We start from the raw sequence: 22,010 nt of genomic DNA on the forward strand, positions 1-22,010 counted from the left end.
TTATTTACTGGGTTTGATCCATGGGACCCCATATAGACCTATGGTTCCCTAACTCTGTCTAACATTGCTATATATGGCTCAAACCCTCTACTCACTCTCCCCCCAAATGGCACATCTGGCAGAGGGGCCTGTTTTTGAAATATCCCACTGAATATTTTTAGGTCAAGGGTTTCCTAGAACAAGTGCACATGCTCAAAGAGAAAAGTCGGCTACTGGGTTTCAAAGGGGATTTAGAATGTCAACAATTTCCATGATGCACCGGAATGTGTGTTTTATTTTCCTCTGGAAATGTTCCCTTCTAATGTGAACTCTGCAAACACTATGGAATGTTTAGATAGTTTAAGCCCAGTAGCACTCTCTCTGGGCCTGATGTCGCCACACATATCTCCAAATATGGCAACAAGGCTGGTAAACACATGGGAACAGACAAGGGAGCCTCCATGGGGTAGACAAGTGCTTCCTCTAAATCTGGGCTACCGACAGTAGCAACTGAGAATCCTGAGACTACTACAGACCCCAGAGCATCAGCTAAGTGGGGGAGGGGGGAGTGAATAGAAGGGAAAGAAAAGGCTGATTGAGGGTAATACAGTCACATAATGGAGTGTCTGGAGCACATGAGCATGCTGAGGCAGGGCACCAAAACAGTATTTGCCAATGAACAAATAATGAAGCGGGCACGGAGGCTGGGAAGAAGCAACATCAGAATGGAAGTGACAGGAGTGGGTTGGGGGTTCTGGGAACAATGGGCAGGAAAACATATATTGATACCACAAACTTGAACAGTATTGTAACACCATGACCTGAACTACAAAACACTTTTTTAAAAAGTACTTTCTTTTGTGACTGGAGCGATAACAGAGCCCAAAGTCATCTTGCAGGCAGAGGACCCAGGTACAATTCCTCATATGACTCTCCTTAGCTTGCCAGGAGTAATTTCTTAGAGCCAGGAGTAACCCCTGAGCACTGTCAGGTGTGGCCTTCCGGAACAAATAAAAGTGCTTTCTCATTTTTAAAATACATTTATTTAAGCACCATGGTTACAAACATGTTTGTAGTTGGGTTTCAGTCATAAAAAAGAACAGCCCCCTTCACTGGTGCAACCTTCCCATCACCAATGCCCCCTCAATTCCCTCCTTTTCCACCTCCTAGCTGTCTTTGAGACAGGCATTCTGTTTCTCTCACTCACTACAATTTGTCATGATAATTGTCAGTGTAGTTATTTCTCTAACTGAACTCACCACTCTATATCATGTGCTGGTCCTTCCAGCCCTCATCTCTATTGTCTCTGGGTATTATTACCATAGTGTTTTGGGTTTTTTTGGTGGTGGGGGGAGCCTCACCCAGTGATGCTCAGGGATTATTCCTGGCTATGCACTCAGAAATCACTCCTGGCTTGGGGTACCATATGGGGCGCCGAAGATCAAACTATGGTCCATTCTAGGCTAGAATGGACAAGGCAGACTCTGCCTTATAACTTGTGCCGCTGCACTGGACCCAGTCTTTTATTTTTTTTCAATCACATACATATGACTATTCTGTGTCTACCTTTCTCCCTCTGACTCATTTCACTTAGCATAATAGTTTCCATGTACATTCATGTATAGGAAAATTTCATGACCTCATCATTCCTGACAGCTGCATAGTATTCCATTGCATATATGTACCATACTTTATTTAGCCACTCATTTATTGTTGGGAGTCTGGGTTGCTTCCAGATTCTGGCTCTTGTAAACAGCGCTGCAATGAACATAGGTGTGCAGAGGGCATTTTTGTATTTTGTTTTTGTGTTCTAGGGTATATCCCAGGAGTAGTATTGTAGGATCATAAGGAAGCTCAATTTCTAGTTTTTTGAGGAATCTCTGTATTTTCCAAAAGGCTGGACTAGATGGCATTCACAAAAGCAGTAAATGGGAGTTTCTTTCACCCCACATCCCTGATGGGGTGCACTGATTGTTCTTGTTCTTTGTGATGTGTGTCAGTCTTTGTGGCATAAGATGGTACCTCATAGTTATTTTGATTTGCATCTTCTTGGTAATTAGTGATGTGGAACATTTTTTTTATGTGCCTTTTGGCCATCTGTATTTCTTCTTTGAGGAACTGTCTGTTCATTTCTTCTCCTATTTTTTGATGAGGTTAAATATTTTGTTTTTGTTAAGTTCTGTCAGTACCCTGTATATTTAGATATTAGCCCCTTATCTAATGGTATTGGGTGAATAGTTTCTCACATAACGTGGGTGGCCTTTGTATCCTAGTCATGATTTCCTTTGAGGTGTGAAAACTTCAGTTTAATATAGTCCCATTTCTTTATCTCTGCCTCCACTTGTTTGGACAGTGGTGTTTCCTTATTGAAGATACCTTTAGTATCAATGTCATGAAATGTTTTACCTACATATTCAATATACCGTATTTTCCAGCATATAAGATGACTGGGCATATAAGAAAATCCCCTACTTTTCCTGTTAAAATATAAGGTTTGGGCTATATTTGCCTTATAAGACTACCTCTCTTAATGCACAGCTCATGGAAATTAAAAAATGTAAGAGAAAAAAAGTAGAACCCTCAAAGGTTAACAGTATATGTTTAATAAAGCTAAACTTTGGAGTGCCAACAATTATTTACATTTGTTATTTGTAGTGAGTGTGATTTTTTAAATTGTAATCTACATTGAGAGCAGGGAGAGGGAGCTCCTCCAAGAGCAGCTGGCTGGGGTGCAGTGATTAATAGGATGGCTAGAGGGAGGGAGTGTGTCTCCTCTGTGTCCCATAAAAGCTGAACAGAGGCCTGAGCACCGGAAAGCCGCATATCAGCAATGACACCTGGTGGCTGGATGGGATGCAGTGCTTGGTAACTCAGCTCCTGTGTGCCCTCAAAGATGAATCAGGACAAGCAGAAGACTGAGCACCAGAAAGCTGCATACCAGTGATGATACCTGGCAGCTGGATTGGATGTAGTGCTCAATAACTCAGCTCTTCTGTGTGCCTTGAAAGATGAATCAGGACAAGCAGAAGACTGAGTGATTATGCCTGGCAGGTGGATGGGATGCGGTGGTAGGAGTGGGTAGGATCACTCATCCCTGAAGCTGGAGTAAATTTCAGCATGCTGTATACAGGCATATAAAACGACCCATGACTTTTTTTTGGTTGTATTTTCTTTTCTGTTCTTTTTTTAATTTTTTTCTTTATTTAAATATCTTGATTACATATATGATTGTGATTAGGTTTCGGTCATGTAAAGAACACCCCCTTCACCAGTGCAACATTCCCACCACCAATGTCCCAAATCTCCCTCCATCCCACCCCACCCCACCTGTACTCTAGACAGGCTTTCCAGTTCCCTCATTCATTCACATGATTATGGTAGTTCTCTGTGTAGTTATTTCTATAACTGCACTCACCACTCTTTGGATCCATGACTTTTAAGAAGTTTTTCATGGGTTAAAAAGTCATCTTATATACAAGAAAATATAGTACCTTGTGTTTCCAGCTATGCTATCAAGGTATTTAATCCATTTGAATATGACCTTTGTGCATGGTGTTATTTTTTGTCTTCTTTTGTTTTTGGCCACACCCTGTGATGCTTAGGGGTTACTCCTGGCTATGCGCTCAGAAATCACTCCTGGCTTGGGAGACCATATGGGATGCCAGGGATAGAACCACGGTCTGTCCTAAACTAACGTGTATAAGGCCTTACACCCTGTGCCACCTCTCCGACCCCTGTGCATGGTGTTAGTTCACTTTATTTTGCATGTGGCTGACTAGTTGTCCCAATACTTGAAGGGACTTTCCTTGCTCCATTTTACATTTTTTGCCCCTTTATCGAAGATTACTTGATTTTATGTCTGAGAAACATTCTCTGAATACTCAAATTTATTCCAATGACTTGAGGGTCTAACTTTATTCCAGTACCATTCCATTTTAATGACTATTGCTTTGTAATACAATTTAAAATTCTTCCTGGGGACTTTCTTCCTGGGTCTCTGGGGGTCCAATGACTATAAATAGCTTTAGCTATTTGTGGGTGTTTATTGTTCCAAATAAATTTCAGCAGCACTTCTTTGAAGAATGTCATGGGTATTCTTAGAGAGATTGCATTATATCTATACAATTTGTATTGTATAGATATAGATATACAATATATCTATAAATATATCTATATAATTAAATGCATTGAGCTATATTGCCATTTTAATGATGTTAATCCTCCCAATCCATGAGCAGTGTATGTCTCCATTTCCTTGTGTCCTCTTTTTATCTTTTTTTTATTTTGATTTTGATTATATTGGCTTACATATCTTTCACAGTAGTATTTTAGGTACATATTAACATTGAATCAGGGGAATACCCATCACCAAATTTGTCCTCCCTCCATCCCTGTTTCCTTCCTGCAACCCATATCCCCCACAATCACTCCCGGACTGCTAGAGTAGGTGGTCCCCTCTTTGTCTAGCTTACTGTTAGTGATCATATATGTTTGGTCCTGGTACCCTTCCTTGTTTCCCCCTCTATTTGAGAGGCGGAGCTCGATAATTCAAGTTATGTGGTTTTGTTTGAAGGAAAGCACAGCAATAGAATGGGGTAAAAAAAAATAAATAAAAGAAAAGAAAAATCAAATAAGCTAAAAATGGGCGGAGTCCTTCTAGAGGCTTTCAACCTCAGTTTGAGAGAGGACATGAAAAAGGTAATTGAAACACCACAAAAATGGGGCCGGAGAGATAGCACAGCGGCGTTTGCCTTGCAAGCAGCCGATCCAGGACCAAAGGTGGTTGGTTCGAATCCTGGTGTCCCATAGGGTCTCCGTGCCTGCCAGGAGCTATTTCTGAGCAGACAGCCAGGAGTAACCCCTGAGCACCGCCAGGTGTGACCCAAAAACCAAAAACCAAAAAAAAAAAAAATAAAAAAAATAAAAAGAAACACCACAAAAATACAGAAAGAAATATCAAATTAAATATCCAGTGAGCACTACAGCAATAAAGACAAGCACCACACAATAGTCTTGCTGGAGTGCAAAAAGAAAGAGAAAGATAAGATAAAATAAAATTGGAGACATCAACTTCAATATCTACACCAAAATAAAGAAGTCAAAATAATAAATAAATCAATAAATATATATGTGGATAATATGATTATTTTGTGCATTTTTTCTTTTCCCCCATGCATGGACACAGTAACTATTGGGGATATTATAGAAGGAATTCCCTTGGCCTAGGAGTTTCAGGGTTTCTCCGCCCCTGAAGTATACTGTCATGGGATTAACTATAGACTCCTTGCATGATCATTTACTCTCCCCTCGGTGCTTTTGTGGTGTATGTAAGACTTTTGCTTCGTCATGTATGGTAAGATCAGACCTCTGTATCTAGAGATCTTGGTACAGCTCAAGGAATGGAGATTATGATGAAGTCTTTCTTTGTGGTTCTAGCTCTTTTTATTTCTTGAAGCAATCTTTTATAGTTTTCTTTGTATAGTTGTTTAGTTGACTCCAAGGTGTTTGAATTTCTATGGCACTATTGTGAATTGTTAATGTCTATTTCTTCTCTATCATTATTTGTGTATAAGAAGGCCATTGATTTTTGCATTTTAATTTTGTATCCTGCCATTATACTATATGAATCTATTGTTTCTAGAAGCTTTTTGATTGTCTTTAGGATTTTCAAAGTAGAGTATCATGTCATCTGCAAACAGTGAGAGCTTGACTTCTTCCTTTCCTATATGGATGCCCTTGATATCGTTTTCTTGCCTGATTGCTATGGCAAATAGGAGTAGTGAGAGGGGCAGCTTTGTCTTGTACCAGATTTTAGAGGGAAGTCTTTTAGTTTGTCTCTATTGGGTATATTTGCCATGGGCTTGTGCTAAATACCTTGACTATACTGAAAAAAGTTCCTTCTATTCCCATGTTGTTGAGTTTTTTTTTATAATCATGAATGGGTGTTGGACTTTATCAAATGCTTTCTCTGCATCTGGATATAATACAGTTTTTATTTTTCTTTTGTTGATAAGGTGTATTATTTTGATTGATTTGCAAATATTATTAAACCATTATTAAATATTATTAAATCTTTGCATCTCTGGAATGAAACCTACTTGGCCACGGTGTATGACCTTCTTGATGAGTTCTTCCTGGGGACTTTCTTCCTGGGTCTCTGGGGGTCCAATGCTGTTTCTGCTGAGTTTATCAGACTTCTATTTTTGTCTGTTCACATTCTTTGAGGATATTTTTCCCCACTGTCTGATCTTTCTTTCTTTCTTTCTTTCTTTCTTTCTTTCTTTCTTTCTTTCTTTCTTTCTTTCTTTCTTTCTTTCTTTCTTTCTTTCTTTCTTTCTTTCTTTCTTTCTTTCTTTCTTTCTTTTTTCTTTTCTTTTTCTTTCTTCTTTCTTTCTTTCTCTTCCTTCCTTTCTTCTTTCTTTCTTTCTTTCTTTCTTTCTTTCTTTCTTTCTTTCTTTCTTTCTTTCTTTCTTTCTTTCTTTCTTTCTTTCTTTCTTTCTTTCTTTCTTTCTTTCTTTCTTTCTCTCTCTCTTTCTCTCTCTCTCTCTCTCTCTCTCTCTTTCTTTTTTAAGTGTATTGACAGCATTTATTGGTCAGGTGCCTACTCTTTCAGGCATGCTCTTTGTTCTAGGATACAACAGCTAATGCAATAAGTTTTCACTTTTTTTGTGTTTGGGGTTATATCCAGCAGGACTCTGGGATTACTCCTAGCTCTGCGCTTGGCATTTGCACCCAGCAGTGTTTGTAGGACCAGGTGATGTCAGGGATGATCATTTGTTTTAAGGCTCTTTTCCAATCTCTTTTGTTGTATGGAGTTGTTATGCATGTCATCTTCCAACTCACTGATTCTGTCTTCAGCCATTGTTACCTTGTTGGAGAAGCTTTCCAGTGAGGTTTTCATTCCACCCACCAAGATTTTCATTCCTGTGATTTCAATTTGGAGTTTTCTCATTTATATTTTCATATCCACGATTCTTTTTTATTTTTTCTCGTTTGTTTTTGGGTCATACCCTGTGCTCAGGGCTACTCCTGGCTCTGCACTCAGAAATTGCTTCTGGTGGGCTTAGGGAACCATATGGGATGCCATGATTCAAACCACCATCCTTCTGCATGCAAGGCAAATGCCCTGCCACTGTGCTATCTCTCTGGCCCCTATATCCACGATTCTTTTTTTTTTTTTTTGGTTTTTGGGCCACACCCGGTGACACTCAGGGGTTACTCCTGGCTATGCGCTCAGAAGTCGCTCCTGGCTTGGGAGACCATCTGGGACGCTGGGGGATCGAACCACGGTCCGTCTCCTAGGCTAGCGCAGGTAAGGCAGGCACCTTACCTCCAGCGCCACCGCCCGGCCCATATCCACGATTCTTAATGTGGCTCATTTGATGCTTTGAGTTCTATGAGGATCCTCCATATTTCTTCCCTAAAGTCCATATCTGAGAGACTAAATAGGTGGTCGGCACTTTTTTGGTCATCAGAACTGCCATCTTCATTCTCTATGCATGGTGGAGGCCTGCATTGTTTCCCCATTGTCATGCTTCTGGTGTGGTGTATTCTATGTATTATGCTAGGGTTCACTGACCACTAGGAGATGTGCGTAGCCACAGCGATGGAGTGGAGAGGACAGATTCCTTTGTCTCCTCCCTGTTGCTTTCTCATATTTGTGATGTAAAAATAATATCTTGGGTTAAGAGTGATAGCATAGCACAGCAGGAAGGCCATTTGTTTTACACATAGCTGACCCGGAATTGATTCCCTGCATCTTCATGTGGTTCTTCAAGCACCTTTAGTAGTGATTCTTGAGTGCAGAGCCAGGAGTAAGGCCTGAGCATCATTGGATGTTGCCAAAGACACACACACACACACACACGCACACACATGTCTGGGTTTTCTGGCCTCAGAAATGGGTGATTTCAAGTTCCAGGAAGGTTTATCTAGGATTCTGCCCTAAATTCAAGTCCTTTAGGTGCTGAGAAGATGGCATATGAGTCAGCCAGGCCCCTCGGGGATGAGAATCTACTCACTCTTCCCTCAGATATACAGCCAACCTTTACCCAGGAAATTAAGACATACAGTGTCTTCAAGAATTGTACAGTTTGGGGCTGGAGAGATAGCATGGAGATAAAGGCGTTTGCTTTGCATGCAGAAGGTCGATGGTTCAAATCCTGGCATCCCATATGGTCCCCTGAGCCTGCCAGGAGCAATTTCTGAGCATAGAGCCAGGAGTAATCCCTGAGAACTGCTGGGTATGACCCAAAAATTAAAAAAAAAAAAGAATTATACAGTTTGTGCTGATGGGAATGCTGCCTGGTTCAACCTCAATGGAAAACAGTATGGATGAAGTTAACTAAGAATCCATCTACCATACAACCCAGAAATATTACTTTGGGTATCTATCCCCAGGACAGAAAAAATTCATCCAGAAGGTTGTATGCACACTGCTATTCATTGCAGCACTCAAACAATAGAAAAAATTGGAATTAACCTACATCAACAGATGAGTGGACCATGAAGATGTGGTACATATATATATATATATATATATATATATATATATATATATATATATATATACACACACACACACACACACACACACACACACACACACACACACAATGGAATGATTGTAACATGTAATTTGCTGCAACATGAATGGAACTGGAAGACATTGTTAAATGTAGTAAGCCAGAGGATAAATATGAATGATATAACTTATATGTGGTATTTAGAATAACTGCATAAAGAAATGCAGTGGTTTAAATGGGAGTTATCTTTAACGTCTTTGGCCCTATAGTGAGGAGAAGGAAAGAAATTGAGTGGAGGAGAGAAGCACCAATATGAAAGGATGGGGGCCAGGGCCTTGAGGTCTCTGGTGCATTGGTGGTGTCAAAAAAGGACAGGACTAAATATCTAAGCCAGAGTCAACAGCAATAAAATCATGAGACTCAAACTTTAATAATGTAAACTTAAAATGCGCCTATTGTGCTGGCAAGATTTGGGGCAAGGGGATGTGACATGGGATGGACTCTGGGAACATTGGTGGAGGAAGGTCACCACTGGTGGTAGGACTGGCCCTGAAACATTGCATGTCTGAAACCCAACTATGAAGAACCTTGTAAGCCACAATGATTTTAATGAATTATTTTTTTTTTCGGGTCACACCCATTTGATGCTCAGGGGTTACTCCTGGCTAAGCGCCCAGAATTTGCCCCTGGCTTGGGGAGACCATATGGGAAGCCGGGGGATCGAACCGAGGTCCTTCTTTGGCTAGCGCTTGCAAGGCAGGCACCTTACCTCTAACGCCACCTCACCAGCCCCGATTTTAATGAATTATTAAGAAAAAACAAATTGCGCTGTTTAACAAGGAGGCAGGGGAGAGCAATTTTCAGAAATTACCCAAAGCCAGGTTGGGGAGTACAGGCATGGTACAGGGGGTTAGAGTGAGTGCCTTGCCTACTACTGACACTCGTTTGACCCCCTAGCACTACACAGTCCCTTGAGTCCCGACTTGACAAATTCTGGAGGTTTCCAAGTACTGCAGGCCTGGCTCTTATTCTCTTTAGCACCTCAGGGCACAGAACAGTACCACATTTTTTGGCTCTGGCCTGGAACCCCTGGCCTGGTTGACCAAGAACTCCAGGAAGGCTCTTGGCACTGAACACTGCATGTGAGGCTCCACAAAGAACCAAAATCAGGAGCTGTTTAAAAGAAATAATAAAAGAAGCACCAATAATAAAGGGTTTGGTTATGAAGCTACTGTTCCTACGACCTGTAGACAGAAAGAACTGTTGAATTTAGACTCTCTGGGAGTCAATGGTGACAAATATGAAAGAGCCTTTACCCAGGAAATTAAGACATACAGTGTCTTCAAGAATTGTAGTTTGGAGCTGGAGAGATAGCATGGAAGTAAAGCGTTTGGATCTAGCAGTGAATCATGTTTTTCCCAAGGAACCATAGGCCTAATACGAACATATTCTCTTTCGTTGGCAGACTGAGTATAATTCTTCAGTTTTCAAATTCCTTTTTTTTTTCTTCTGAGTAGTGTTCAGTGTTTACTCCTGGCTCTGTGCTCAGAAATCACTCCTGGCAGGCTCAGAGGATATGGAAATTGATCCTGGGTAGGCAATATGTAAGGCAAATACCCTACTTGCTATGCTATTGCCCCAGCCCCAAAAATTCTTCATTTTTTTTTTTAGGGGAGAGTGCGAACGCAGTCCCCCACTACCACAAATAATGCAGTTGAGTTTCCCACATTTGGGGAAATTGCAGGGGTCAGCACATCCGGAGTGCAATGGATAAGCCTCACCCTGGGGAAACCATCCTCGTGATCATGGTATCTCCCCTGCCAGGTAAGTAAGTATGAAAGTCTTCAATTTTTAAAGAAGTTATTTATCTCAAAAGCAAAAATTTTGGGTCAAAGAGATAGCATGGAGGCAAAGAGATAGCATGGGCAGAAGGATGGTGGTTGAATCCCAGCATCCCATATGGTCCCCTGAGCCTGCCAGGAGCAACTTCTGAGCATAGAGCCAGGAGTAATCCCTGAGTGTGGCCGGGTGTGACCCAAAAACAAACAAACAAAAAAAAAAACAAACAAAAAAAGCAAAAATTATCTTGGGTAGGTAGGATATTGATTGATATAGATGAGTTTATAGGCCTGGACTTGAAGTCAGACTTTTTCACTTTTTGAAAATCATCTTTTCTTTGGTTTTTGGGTCACAATGGCGGTGCTCATGTGTAATGTATCTTCGCTGTTAACTTTGCTGGGTATTTGTGAATCCAAGAACAGTCCCCAGAATGAGAAATTACTTCCCATCCCCTTGTCCCCTTTCGGGGGAAGACCTTGGTAATATTTATCCGCAGCAAATAATAATCCACACAGACAAGAAGGATAGGGTGTAAAAGATCGGGCAAGGAGAGCCAGAGAATCCTCCTGCAGCCAGCAGCTTTCACAGAAGGACCCCTCTCCCCTGTCCCTCAAGCTATTTATTCCCAACTCCACAGCGCCCCACCTGGAAGGGCTAGGTGGGGCAATAGTCACAGAACAATCCTAAGGAAACACTTTTATATACAACAATTCCAAGAATCATCTTATGGAAACTTTTTCATATACTACACTCATGGATTGCTCTTGGCTCTGTGATCAGAAGTCACTCCTCAGCTGGAGCGGTGGCACAAGTGGTAGGGAATTTGTTTGCCTTGCATGCACTAACCTAGGAAGGACTGTGGTTTGATCCCCTGGTGTCCCATATGGTTCCCCAAGCCAGGAGCTATTTCTGAGTGCATAGCCAGGAATAACCCCTGAGCGTCACAGGGTGTAGCCCAAAAAGAAAAAAAAAAGATGTCACTCCTTCCTAGTAGGATGCTGAGGACCATATGGGATGCTGGGATTCGAACCCACCATCTGTTTGAATCAGCTCCATGCAAGGCAAATGCCCTACCACTGTGCTATCTCTCTGGCCCCTGAAAATCGCCTTTTGAACAGAAAGGGAACAGTGGTGTAGAGTATGTACATTACTAAGTAGTTGTAGTAGTACTGCTAGTAGTCTAGTAGTATACTAGGAATCACTAGTAAGTGCCACTTAGTAGACTTAGAGCAAGGCATAGAAATCTGGTTTGTGGTGCTTGCTTCGGCAGCACATATACTAAAAATTGGAATGATACAGAGAAGATTAGTAACCTGCACAAGGATGACACGCAAATTCGTGAAGAAATCTGGGTTTTGGGAAAACACTTTATCTAGGAGAAACAGAATATTTGAATTTTCAGTTTCATGAAAAAATTTTGAGTCATATCAGGACATAAGGCCAACTTTCTTCAGCAAATACAGGTTGCACTGAGATGTGAATTAGAAGTTAGCCTTGGCCATGGAGAATGAAAAGACTTCCTATATTTTAAAGAACAAATCTGGTATCAATTCACTTGGTAACACTGGGCTTAAAATAGCTACCTTACCTACAATGGGATTCAAATAAAAAAAGAAAAAAAACATGATTCAGATGCTAAAAAATGGTAAATTTGGGGGCCCGGAGAGATAGCACAGTGGTGTTTGTCTTGCAAACAGCCGATCCAGGACCTAAGGTGGTTGGTTCGAATCCCAGTGTCACATATGGTCCCCCCGTGCCTGCCAGGAGCTATTTCTGAGCAGACAGCCAGGAGTAACCCCTGAGCACTGCCGGGAGTGGCCCAAAAACAAAACAAACAAAAAAAGGTAAATTTGAGTATTCTGTTAATGTAAAATTAAAAGCAATGATTAAGTTGTTGATCCCAAATAATATCAACCAATCATATAAACCTGCAGAAGCTGATAGGTTTCTGTGTCCAATCTGAACTACTTTCTCAGGAAGTATCAATGGCCAGAACTAAGGACACATCCTCCACTTCTTAATATATCACCTGAGAAATTCTTCACCCATCCTGACACTCATGTGATTTCTCTGGGGTTAATGGGTTTTAGTAAATATGGTTGTAAAACCAAAAGCACAAAACTGCTCGATCATTGCTGCCCTGGCACCAAGTTGCTCCAGAATGGGTTCATGTGACATTCTGATGACTTGAAAACAGCAACAACTTGCTTTAAGGGCAGGGTTCCTTGCATTGCTATCTAATGTTGAGATGAAACCAGAGGACACTCCATGACACCCTGAGTTCAACCTGATCTGTGCAAAAACCAGGATCTCTAATTATAGAGACCTGACTGCGACAACCATGATTGAGAAGAAATTGTACTGAGACCACAAAGACAGACTTTGGGGTTAGACAATGTAGTATGCCTGAAGCCTGTAGCTAGTCTTATGAAAGGATGCTTCATGAGTAGGATCTCCCTGTTTATAGCCAAAGGTTTTTCCTTTCTATTTTTCCCATCTTTGACTGTGCTATGCAAAAAGACAAAAACAAAACAAAACCCTGCACACAACCCTTTATTTTTTATTTCTTATCTTTTAAATAGGGGCTCCCACCTTTTTCATAGAACCCTGGAACATGGATTACTTAGTTTTATCACCTATTTCCACATTTTTCTATAAAACTAAGAAAGGAAAAAGAGGACGGAGACCACGGCCAAGTGGTCTCAGATGCTTTTGTGGAGAAAAAAATTAAGGACAGAACTAAATATCCAAGCTAAAGTAAATGACAATCAAATCAAGAGACCTAAACTTTAACTATCTAAATTGAAATGGCCCTGTTATATGGCAGGCCAGGGGACAGAGAGTGGTGGTATAGGAAATACTCTGAGTCCATTGATGGAAGGAGGTTGACCCTGGTGTTGGAATTGGCCTTGATTCAATGTACATCTGAAATTCAACTATGAAGGACTTTGTAGATCACAATGGTTTCAATAAAATATTGGTATGGAAAAAAAAAAAAAAGAAACAACCGCTCCAAAAAGCTCCTTATGTTATTCTAAAACTTTTCCTTTTTTCTGTAAGAACATGTGTGGATGGATATGTTACTGTATATGACACGTGGAGCAAACCTAACTTGTCCCACTGATCAGAGATGACACCATGACACAGGAGCCCACCAAGATTCAAACTTCTGACCTCCCTTCTTTGCCGATTTCACTCAAGAGTAGTAAAGGCTTATTTAAGATGATAATTTCTCAGCTGGTTGCTGTGTGTAGCAAATAAGATCATTTCTTCTCATCCACTGGTCCTCACCGTGGTATTTAAGATCTGCGAGGTTTTACAATACTTCACATAGTTTGTTCATTTTTCCTCAGAGGTACTATAGACTGATGAATTGTACATGTCCCAGGTCAGCTGCATGCAAGGCAAGTGCTCTTCCTGCTGTGCTATCACTCTGGCTCCTGCATTTCCCAGTTGTTTTTTAAATCAATGAGCAATACTAGGTGTCTTCTCCAACCTAAGAGAAACATTTCCACATGGATGAAAATGGAATTCGTCTACTCAAATAATTCCACAACTCTCCAGATGGTTCAGATGAGTAGCTTAGTAGTTTCAGACTACTTTGTCAACTTTGCAAGCTCACTACCCACGTGCAGTCCAGCTCTGGCGATGGCACATGTGTGGAATGCCAGCCTAGCAGGACTGCTATGATCTCCAGTGCTCTCCAGTTGATTTCTGGTTGTACCATGGCACCAAAGGTCATGGCGCCAGCAAGCACTACACCTTAGAAACCAAGATGGCCCATACCGTGGTCAGGAGCGTGACTTCTGATGAGCATGTGTGCAGCTGAAGGAAGCAAACTTTGGCAAACACCGGGCTGAGTGTGAGTACTGCGGCCTGAGGCAAGTACTAGTCTGTTCCACCTCCCCCCCACAGCCTCAGTCATGGCAACCTCAACAAAGACAATGGGAAAGGAGAAGAGAAAAGCAATTTGAAATGGAAGTAAGAAACATGTTTGTAATCATGGTGCTTAAATAGAAATTATTGAAAAAGAAAAAAAAAATGAAGAACACATAACCGGTGAAGAGATGATGTCTTTGCCTGGTCTGTATTGTGAATTGGGGGACCAAAAATAAATAAATAAATAAATAAAAAGAAGAGATGATGTCCAGAGAACTGAGAGGGAGAGAAGGCACACAAAGACCAGCACAGGGAAGATCACAAGCTTATTCCAGGAGACAAGGCGAACCAGGAAGTGAGATGGGAGATGTTATCTTTGGAGTGTCATGAAAAACCAGAGTTGAATCTGAATTCCAGATGCAGCTAAAATAAACACCAGTGAAAAATCTTTTTTTTTTTTCAGCCAGTAAAAAGGCAAAACTTAGTCAGTCAATGGCAAACTTCTCTGTCAGTATGCTACAGGAAAGTTATTCAAGCAGAAAGGAAAGGGTGAGAGAGGTGCTCGAGTCTGCATAGAACAAAGAGCATCAGAAATGGGGGATTCATGATAAAAAATACCTTTCCTACTGAAAACAATCTCTGGAATTAGAACTCTCCAAACTAAAAAATATCTTGGGGAGTATGCAATAGTTACAGAAAAAAATCGAACAGTAAGAGTATCAATATTTGGAAGGAAGATGATGCAGCTGAAATGAATTACTTTGGGGGGCTGGAGGGGCAGTATAGGGGTTCAGACACTAGCCTTGTACAAGGCAGACCCTGACCCTGCACACAGGTCCCTGAGAACCAGCATAAATGATTCCTGTGAACAGAATCAATTTTAATAGCTGAGCATGGCCAGCTATGGTCCAAAGAGCTGAAAAATAAGATTGGTTGAATGTGCATGCACATGTGAGTGTGTGTGTGTGTGTGTGTGTGTGTGTGTGTGTGTGTGTGTGTGTGTGTGAGAGAGAGAGAGAGAGAGAGAGAGAGAGAGAGAGAGATTGGGTCATATTCTGGGCTCAGTACTCAGGAATGAGCCCTGGTGGTGTTTAGGGACCATAATTGGTGCCAGGGATGAAACCAGGATCAATTACTCAAAGCAAGTGCCTTAATCCCAGAACTATCTCTCAGGTCCTCCCAAATTCTTAAGAATACATGTGAAGTGGTACAGTATTATTTGAAGGTGACCACTGATAAGTGCAGGATGTATTGGGTACATTACCAGAAAATGATTTGTTTCAAAGTAAATTAGGGGAGGCTGGGGATATAACTCAGTTGCGGAATGAAGATTCTTACAAGATTAAGGCACTGGAATCAAAGATGCACAATTGATCCAAAGGTGGGAAAAGGAAAAAGAGAAGAAAGGCAACAATAGGGATAAGCAGGTTTGATAAAACCCAACCATTCAAATCACATTAAATGGAAGGTTATTAAAAGGCAAAGATCGGGACTGGAGAGATAGCATGGAGGTAAGGCGTTTACCTTTCATGCAGAAGGTCATCGGTTCGAATCCCAGCATCCCAAATGGTCCCTCGTGCCTGCCAGGGGCAATTTCTGAGCACGGAGCCAGGAAAAACCCCTGAGCACTGCGTGACCCAAAAACCACACACACACAAGAAAGGCAAAGATCGTCAGATTGGATGAAAAAGCAAGCCTCAAATCTATCGTGCCTAGAATCCACTCGAATACAAGGCCGCAATAAGCTAAAAATAAAAGCATTAGGAAAGATAACTATGTTAGAGGGACTATTTTACTGCCAGAAAAGAGACCTCAAAGCAAAATATATTTCCAAGAATGAAGAGATTCCATTGATAACAATAAATGAATAAATCATAAAAAAATAAAAATACACAAATAAGTATGTACCTCATCTCAGGACTGCAAAACATAGTAAGCACTACCAGAGAGGACTGAAAGGATATAGCTGAAAAAAATTTAGAACTGAGCTGCAGATGTCAACGTGCCTTTCTGGAAAATAAAACAAGAACGCTACAATTCAACAAAAATGTAGAGGAGCAAACTAGCACCATTTAATTAACTGGCTCACCTGACATTTCGAGAACACGATTGAACAGAATTTGATTTTCCAGAATACACAAACATTTTATTTTGATAAATCTGGGAGAAATTCTGGACCATGGATTCAAAACCTATGCATGTTACTCAACGACAGCAACACTAAATTAGAGATTAGCAATCAGAAAATCTTTTTGTAAAATCATCAAATATTTGGAAACTAAACAATATACTTTCTAAATAAGACAAGGACTAAAGAATAAAGCACCAAAACAAAAAACATTTAAAAATATTTTTTGGGGGAACCACACCCAGCAGTGCTCAGAGATTATTTGCTCCGGGGACTATGGAATACTGCAGATCAAACTTGGGTCAACCGCATGCAAGGCAAATGCCCTACACACTGGGCTAACAACTCTGGGTCCTAGATAGTTCTAATTTAATGAAACTGAAACGGTTTAAGTAGTACTTATGAGGGAATTTTTTTAGTAAGAATTAATGGAATTAACTTACACTCTAACGGTCCCCAAGTGTGGCCCCTGGACCTGCTACATCAGCATCACTCAGGCCCACTTTACCCTCCCAAGAAGAATCTGGTTAGCCTTAACACCTCTTGTTCACAACATGCTCTTGATGACTTGATGGACGGTGATGTCTGTAAGCCAGACGGTCATAGCTTCAGACTTGCTCTGTCCCACCATGTTCTAGAAGGTTGTCTGGGAGTTCTTTCACTAAGGAGACCGACATCACAAACCTTTCCCATCTCTCTCAATTTACAAGGAATAGGAACCCACAGCAGTTACAGAAAGAGACCCAGAGTTCCTAGAGTTCCCAGAGTTCCTAGAGTCTGTCCAGCTGTACTCAAGTGACACCACTGAGGACTTGACCTTCTGACCTGCAAGAACACTGGCCTATCTTTTGCCTGCAATATTCCTCCCAGGAGAGTTGCCCAGCCTTGGCCTCTGCTACTTGGCCGCTGCCTCCCTTTTCTCACAGCCCAGCCCAAGAGCTGCTGCCTTAGGGAAATGGTCTCTAACGCTACCAAGTCTCCCTTTCATTTACTTGTTTCTGTTTTTGTCTACATCTGGTAGTGCTTGGGAAGACCATTTAGCAGGGCACTGGGGTTCATTCCCAGGTTTCCCATGTGCAAGGTAAGAATCTTAATTGGATGGCCCCAAGTCTCCTATTGGAAGATTTCTTATAGTACTACATACTTAATTTTAAGATCTTGTAAGAACCATACAATTATTAACTCAAGACCTACCACTCCAAATAAACTTTAACCACTTGGCAGAAATATCTCATTTTGCACTCAAGTTTACTCCATAATTCTAGGGTGCTATACTTCACACAGAGAAAAATATTCTTACGAGATTAAGTTAATGGGTATATCTAGAAATGGGCTTTAAAAAAACAAACAAACAGGTTTTATTGCTTATATAACACAGGAACAAAAATAACAAATCAATTTTCCAGGTTGCCTGGCACTGGTGGGAGGAAAAAGAAACAAAGCTTTTATTTAAAATTAAGCAAAATTAAACAAGAAAGAAATCTGACAGGATAAAATCCTTCCCCACCCCTTTTTGATTTTGAGGCCACACCTGGCAGTGCTCAGGGGTTACTCCTGGCTGTGTGCTCAAAATCGCTTCTGGCTGGTTCGGAGGACTATATTACACGCAGGGTATCAAACCTGGGTCTATCCCGAGTTGACAGTGTGCAAGACAAATGCCTTGCTGCTACTGTGCTGTCACTCTGGCCCCTCCTTTTTTTTTTCTTTAAAATAACCACAGAATCCTCAGCACCGTTACAAAGAAAATCATGTACTACACAGGAAAATAAAGGGGGCCACATGACTGTCAGGGCAGCTGAGTTAAGAATCTGAATTCCTTGGGTTGGGGGAATAGCACAGCGGGTATGGAGTTTGCCTTGCAAACAGCCAACCCTGGCTCAATTTCTGGTGCCCCCATAAGGTCTCTGAGCCTACTAGGAGCAAGCCCTGAGCATTGCTGGGTATAATCCCCAAATGAAACAAAACAGAAACATTCAGAATTCAGTATGAAAAGGAGGAAGGAAAAGGAAAGAACACTTTAAGAAACTGAAGGAGTTATGTGTTTAAACCAATCTTGTCCTAACAGGTGGTAGCATGTTTGTTTGGTTTGGTTTTATTCTTTAAGGGAATTATTGTCCTTGAATTTAGCTCACAGGAAGAGAATAAAATTACAGAAGGGAATAAAGTAACCCTCAAGGACAAAGGCAGGTTCTTGTCCCAAAGGAAACAAAACAGAAATACATTTTGTGAGGTGGGAGGGAAAGTGAAGTAGCATAATGATTTTAAGTTACTTAAGGGTGCCAGAGCAATAGCACAGCGATAGGGCGTTTGACCTTGGTTCGATCCCCGGTGGCATCCCCTATGATCCCCTAAGCTAGGAGTGATTTCTGAGCGCATAGCCAGGAGTAACCCCTGAGCGTCACCAGGTGTGGCCCCAAAAGCAAAACATTTTTTTTAAGTTACTCAAGATTTTTTGTTCTAGCAACACTGAAGCCAACTTTCCAGAGAGAATAAGAAGCAGTCTGCAGGCTTTTCCTGCTAAGACCCTGGGAATACTATAAGCTGTGTAATCTACAGTCTATTCAATTTGGCTTTTTTTTTTTTGTGGGGGGGGGGGGTCACACCAGCAGTGCTCGGGTTACTCCTCGATCTGTGCTCAGAAATTGCTCCTGGTAGGCTCGGGGATCCCGAGATGGGATGCCGGGATTTGAACCACTATCCTTCTGCATGCAAGGCAAACACCTTACCTCCATGCTCTCTCCGGCCCCAAATTTGGCTTTTTTTGAGGCACAAAAATAGATACTATGCAAGTGAATGAACATGGCAGTGTTGTCATATTACAGAACAGGCACTGGATAGTTGGCCTGTTTGTGTTGTTATTTGGGGACATTTTCTCTGTATATACTACAATCTTCCATTATACCACATTATCTTTTACTAATTATGCTGCCAAAGTGAAAATCACTTGTTTTGTAAATTCTCTGAGATGCTGTGTGATTATGTCTAAAACAATGCATGGTAGGTAAGAAAACAAAGTATCAAGTTAATTGTTGAGCAAACAATAATTTTCCATAAAAGATATGCAATTAGAGAAAAGCAGAATATCTTGACAAACTGAATAATGGCTGACAAGGCAATTCGAGACATTCCAGCAAAATTGGAAGAAAATAAACATGTCTAAGAATTTTACATATTTTATTTTTATTTATTTTGGTCAAATCCTCTGGGGTTACTCCTGGCTCTCTGCTCAGGATTCACTTCTAGTGGTGCTTAGGGAACCACATGGGATGCTGGGGATTGAACCTAGGTTGGTCACAGACAAGGCAAGCACCTTACTCACTTACTTCCAGCCCCAATTTTATCATATTTTAATAAATTATATAGTGTCAGGAATACTAGAGTTCAAGACCTAAAACTATTCAGTTCCTCTAAGAATTCCAATGATAGGGCTGGAACGATAGCACAGGGACAGGGTGTTTGCCTTACACGCTGCTGTCCTGGGCTCCATCCCTGGCCTCCCATGTAGTCCCTTAAACCTGCCAGGGGTGATTTCTGAGAGTCAGGAGTAACCCCTGAGTGCCATCAGGTGTGTCCCCCCAAAAAAAACAAAAGAAAGAAAAAAGAATTCCAATGATAGGGCAAAATGCCATTGCAAAAATACTAAAAATTTCTGCGGCTCAAGGTGACTTAAGGGTGAAGGTCAAACATCATGGGACTTTGGCTCGAAGGAGTAGTAACATTGTTGATCAATTCCATGAGTACTTTCATAATACTATTATAACCACGTTACCTAAACTATAATAAAACTTTTTTCAAGATTTTGATTTCCATGTAAATGAAACACAAAATAAATTAAAAAAGGATTTTCTGAACTAAAAAAACCCACTTAGAATCTCTGAAGAAAAAAAAAAATGGGCAGGGGAGCAACAAATAGCTAACGACAACAGAACAGCCGCTGTGCTATCTCTCCAGCCCGCAAGTAAAATTTTTAATGGTAGTAAGGAAATGCTATAATGAGATCCCTGTGTGTTAATGAAGTGATTAAGCTTTGCATTAAACTATCTTGATTTCATTCTATTCTGACCAAATTAAGATTACGAGTTAATGAAGACTTCCGGAGATACTGATCTCATGCTTTCCTAAATTTGCTCTAAGTTTGTACTGTCAACTTTCTGATCTAGGTCTTAGCACTTCCTTTAACTCAACATGAAATAGGATCCAACTGAAAAAGAAAAAACCATAAAAAACTGAACCACAACAGACTGACCCTCTTTGGCTGACAAGCATTTAACAGTGTGCTTACCCTGATAAATGCTTATAGTTATATTTTAAAAATTAAATCGCCATGAGATAAGAATTAAAAGGTTGTTGATAGTTGAGTTTTGGTCATGCAATGTTCCAACACTCACCCCAGTGTTCATTTCCTGCCACCAATTTCCCTAGTCACTCTCAACATTGTCTCCGCCCCACCTCAAAATTACTTTTCTTTTTTCTTTTTGGGTTACATCCGGCAGCACTCAGGGGTTACTCCTGGCTCTACGCTCAGAAATCGTTCCTGGCAGGCTCAGGGGACCATATGGGATGCCAGGATTCGAACCGTGGACCTTCTGCCTGCAAGGCAAATGCCTTACCTCCACGCTATCTCTCAGGCTTCTCAAAATTACATTTTTATTGCTCTGAAATTATGTATAATCAAACAAATATATTTGTTTTACTTTCACAGTCATCATGTTCTTCCTGAAAATTGTAATGAATATAGATCGACTATAAAGCAATGATTTCTCAATAATGTCCAAACTATGTCCTGTGGGCTATGATGAATTGATCCTGTCCAGAGAGACAGCTCATTGGCTGAGCGCAAGTACTTCACTGCACGCAGCCTGGGTTTAATCCCCAGCACTACATGGTCAACCACCTGACAACCACCAGTGACAACACCTGAGCACAAAGCTGGATATGTCACAAAAAACCGAACAGGCTAGATGCTTGTGGCCGAGCTGGGTTTGGTCCATGGCACTCCAAATCCTGAAATGATATCTGAGCACAGCTGGGTGTGGCCCCAAACAAGAAACAAATGTGTAAATCATGTGGAGAATACACTTTTACATGCTAACAGGGTACTGCTGTGAATCAGTAAGGCAGAAAAACAGAATTCCTGCCTGACCTCATCATCCCGTTTCACTGCACATCCACTGCTGAGTTTATGCCAAATTGTTTGCAAAAAACTAAGTGTGGTCAGTCAAAAAAACAAAACAAAAAACCAAACAACTAAGTGTGACCATTGAATATTTTTTTGATTAACAAGTATTACCTAAAAACAGGGTGCTATGATGATGTGGCAGCAATTATGCTGTGAAATATAGGAGGTCTAGGATCTCTTACACACAGACTCTCTCCTGGGAGGACAGTGTCTCTTGTGAGACAACGTGGAAGTTGTGTATGGAAATTTCCACCTGGAAATGTTGATCAACATAAAAATGAGAAAACTGGATGTTTCAACGTTTTCTCATCAAATAATTATGCTGCTGAGTACAAACACTTGGAGAAAAACTCTAAAGTTCATTAAAATACAGGATGGAATATCTATGCCAAGGGATCATACAAATTTATGGTATCCCTGATCCCTTAAGTCAGGACTCAAAATCTATGGTAAAATAGAGAGCTGAGGAAGTATTCAAAAA

At 40.9% G+C, this 22,010-nt stretch overlaps 2 non-coding genes across 2 annotated transcripts; one reads left to right on the forward strand and one right to left on the reverse strand.

Annotated features, from left to right (window-relative positions):
• Nucleotides 1–10,172: 10,172 nt before the first annotated feature.
• Nucleotides 10,173–10,336, reverse strand: LOC126033126 (U1 spliceosomal RNA). The gene has a single exon (XR_007504280.1). It is a non-coding gene; the product is annotated as a U1 spliceosomal RNA (small nuclear RNA).
• A 1,261-nt stretch (nt 10,337–11,597) lies between these two features.
• On the forward strand, nt 11,598–11,701 carry LOC126033162 (U6 spliceosomal RNA). The gene has a single exon (XR_007504308.1). It is a non-coding gene; the product is annotated as a U6 spliceosomal RNA (small nuclear RNA).
• The last annotated feature ends 10,309 nt before the right edge of the window (nt 11,702–22,010 follow it).

The sequence above is a fragment of the Suncus etruscus genome, chromosome 16 (genome assembly GCF_024139225.1).
Source record: "Suncus etruscus isolate mSunEtr1 chromosome 16, mSunEtr1.pri.cur, whole genome shotgun sequence".
In the NCBI taxonomy this organism is placed as follows: domain Eukaryota; kingdom Metazoa; phylum Chordata; class Mammalia; order Eulipotyphla; family Soricidae; genus Suncus; species Suncus etruscus.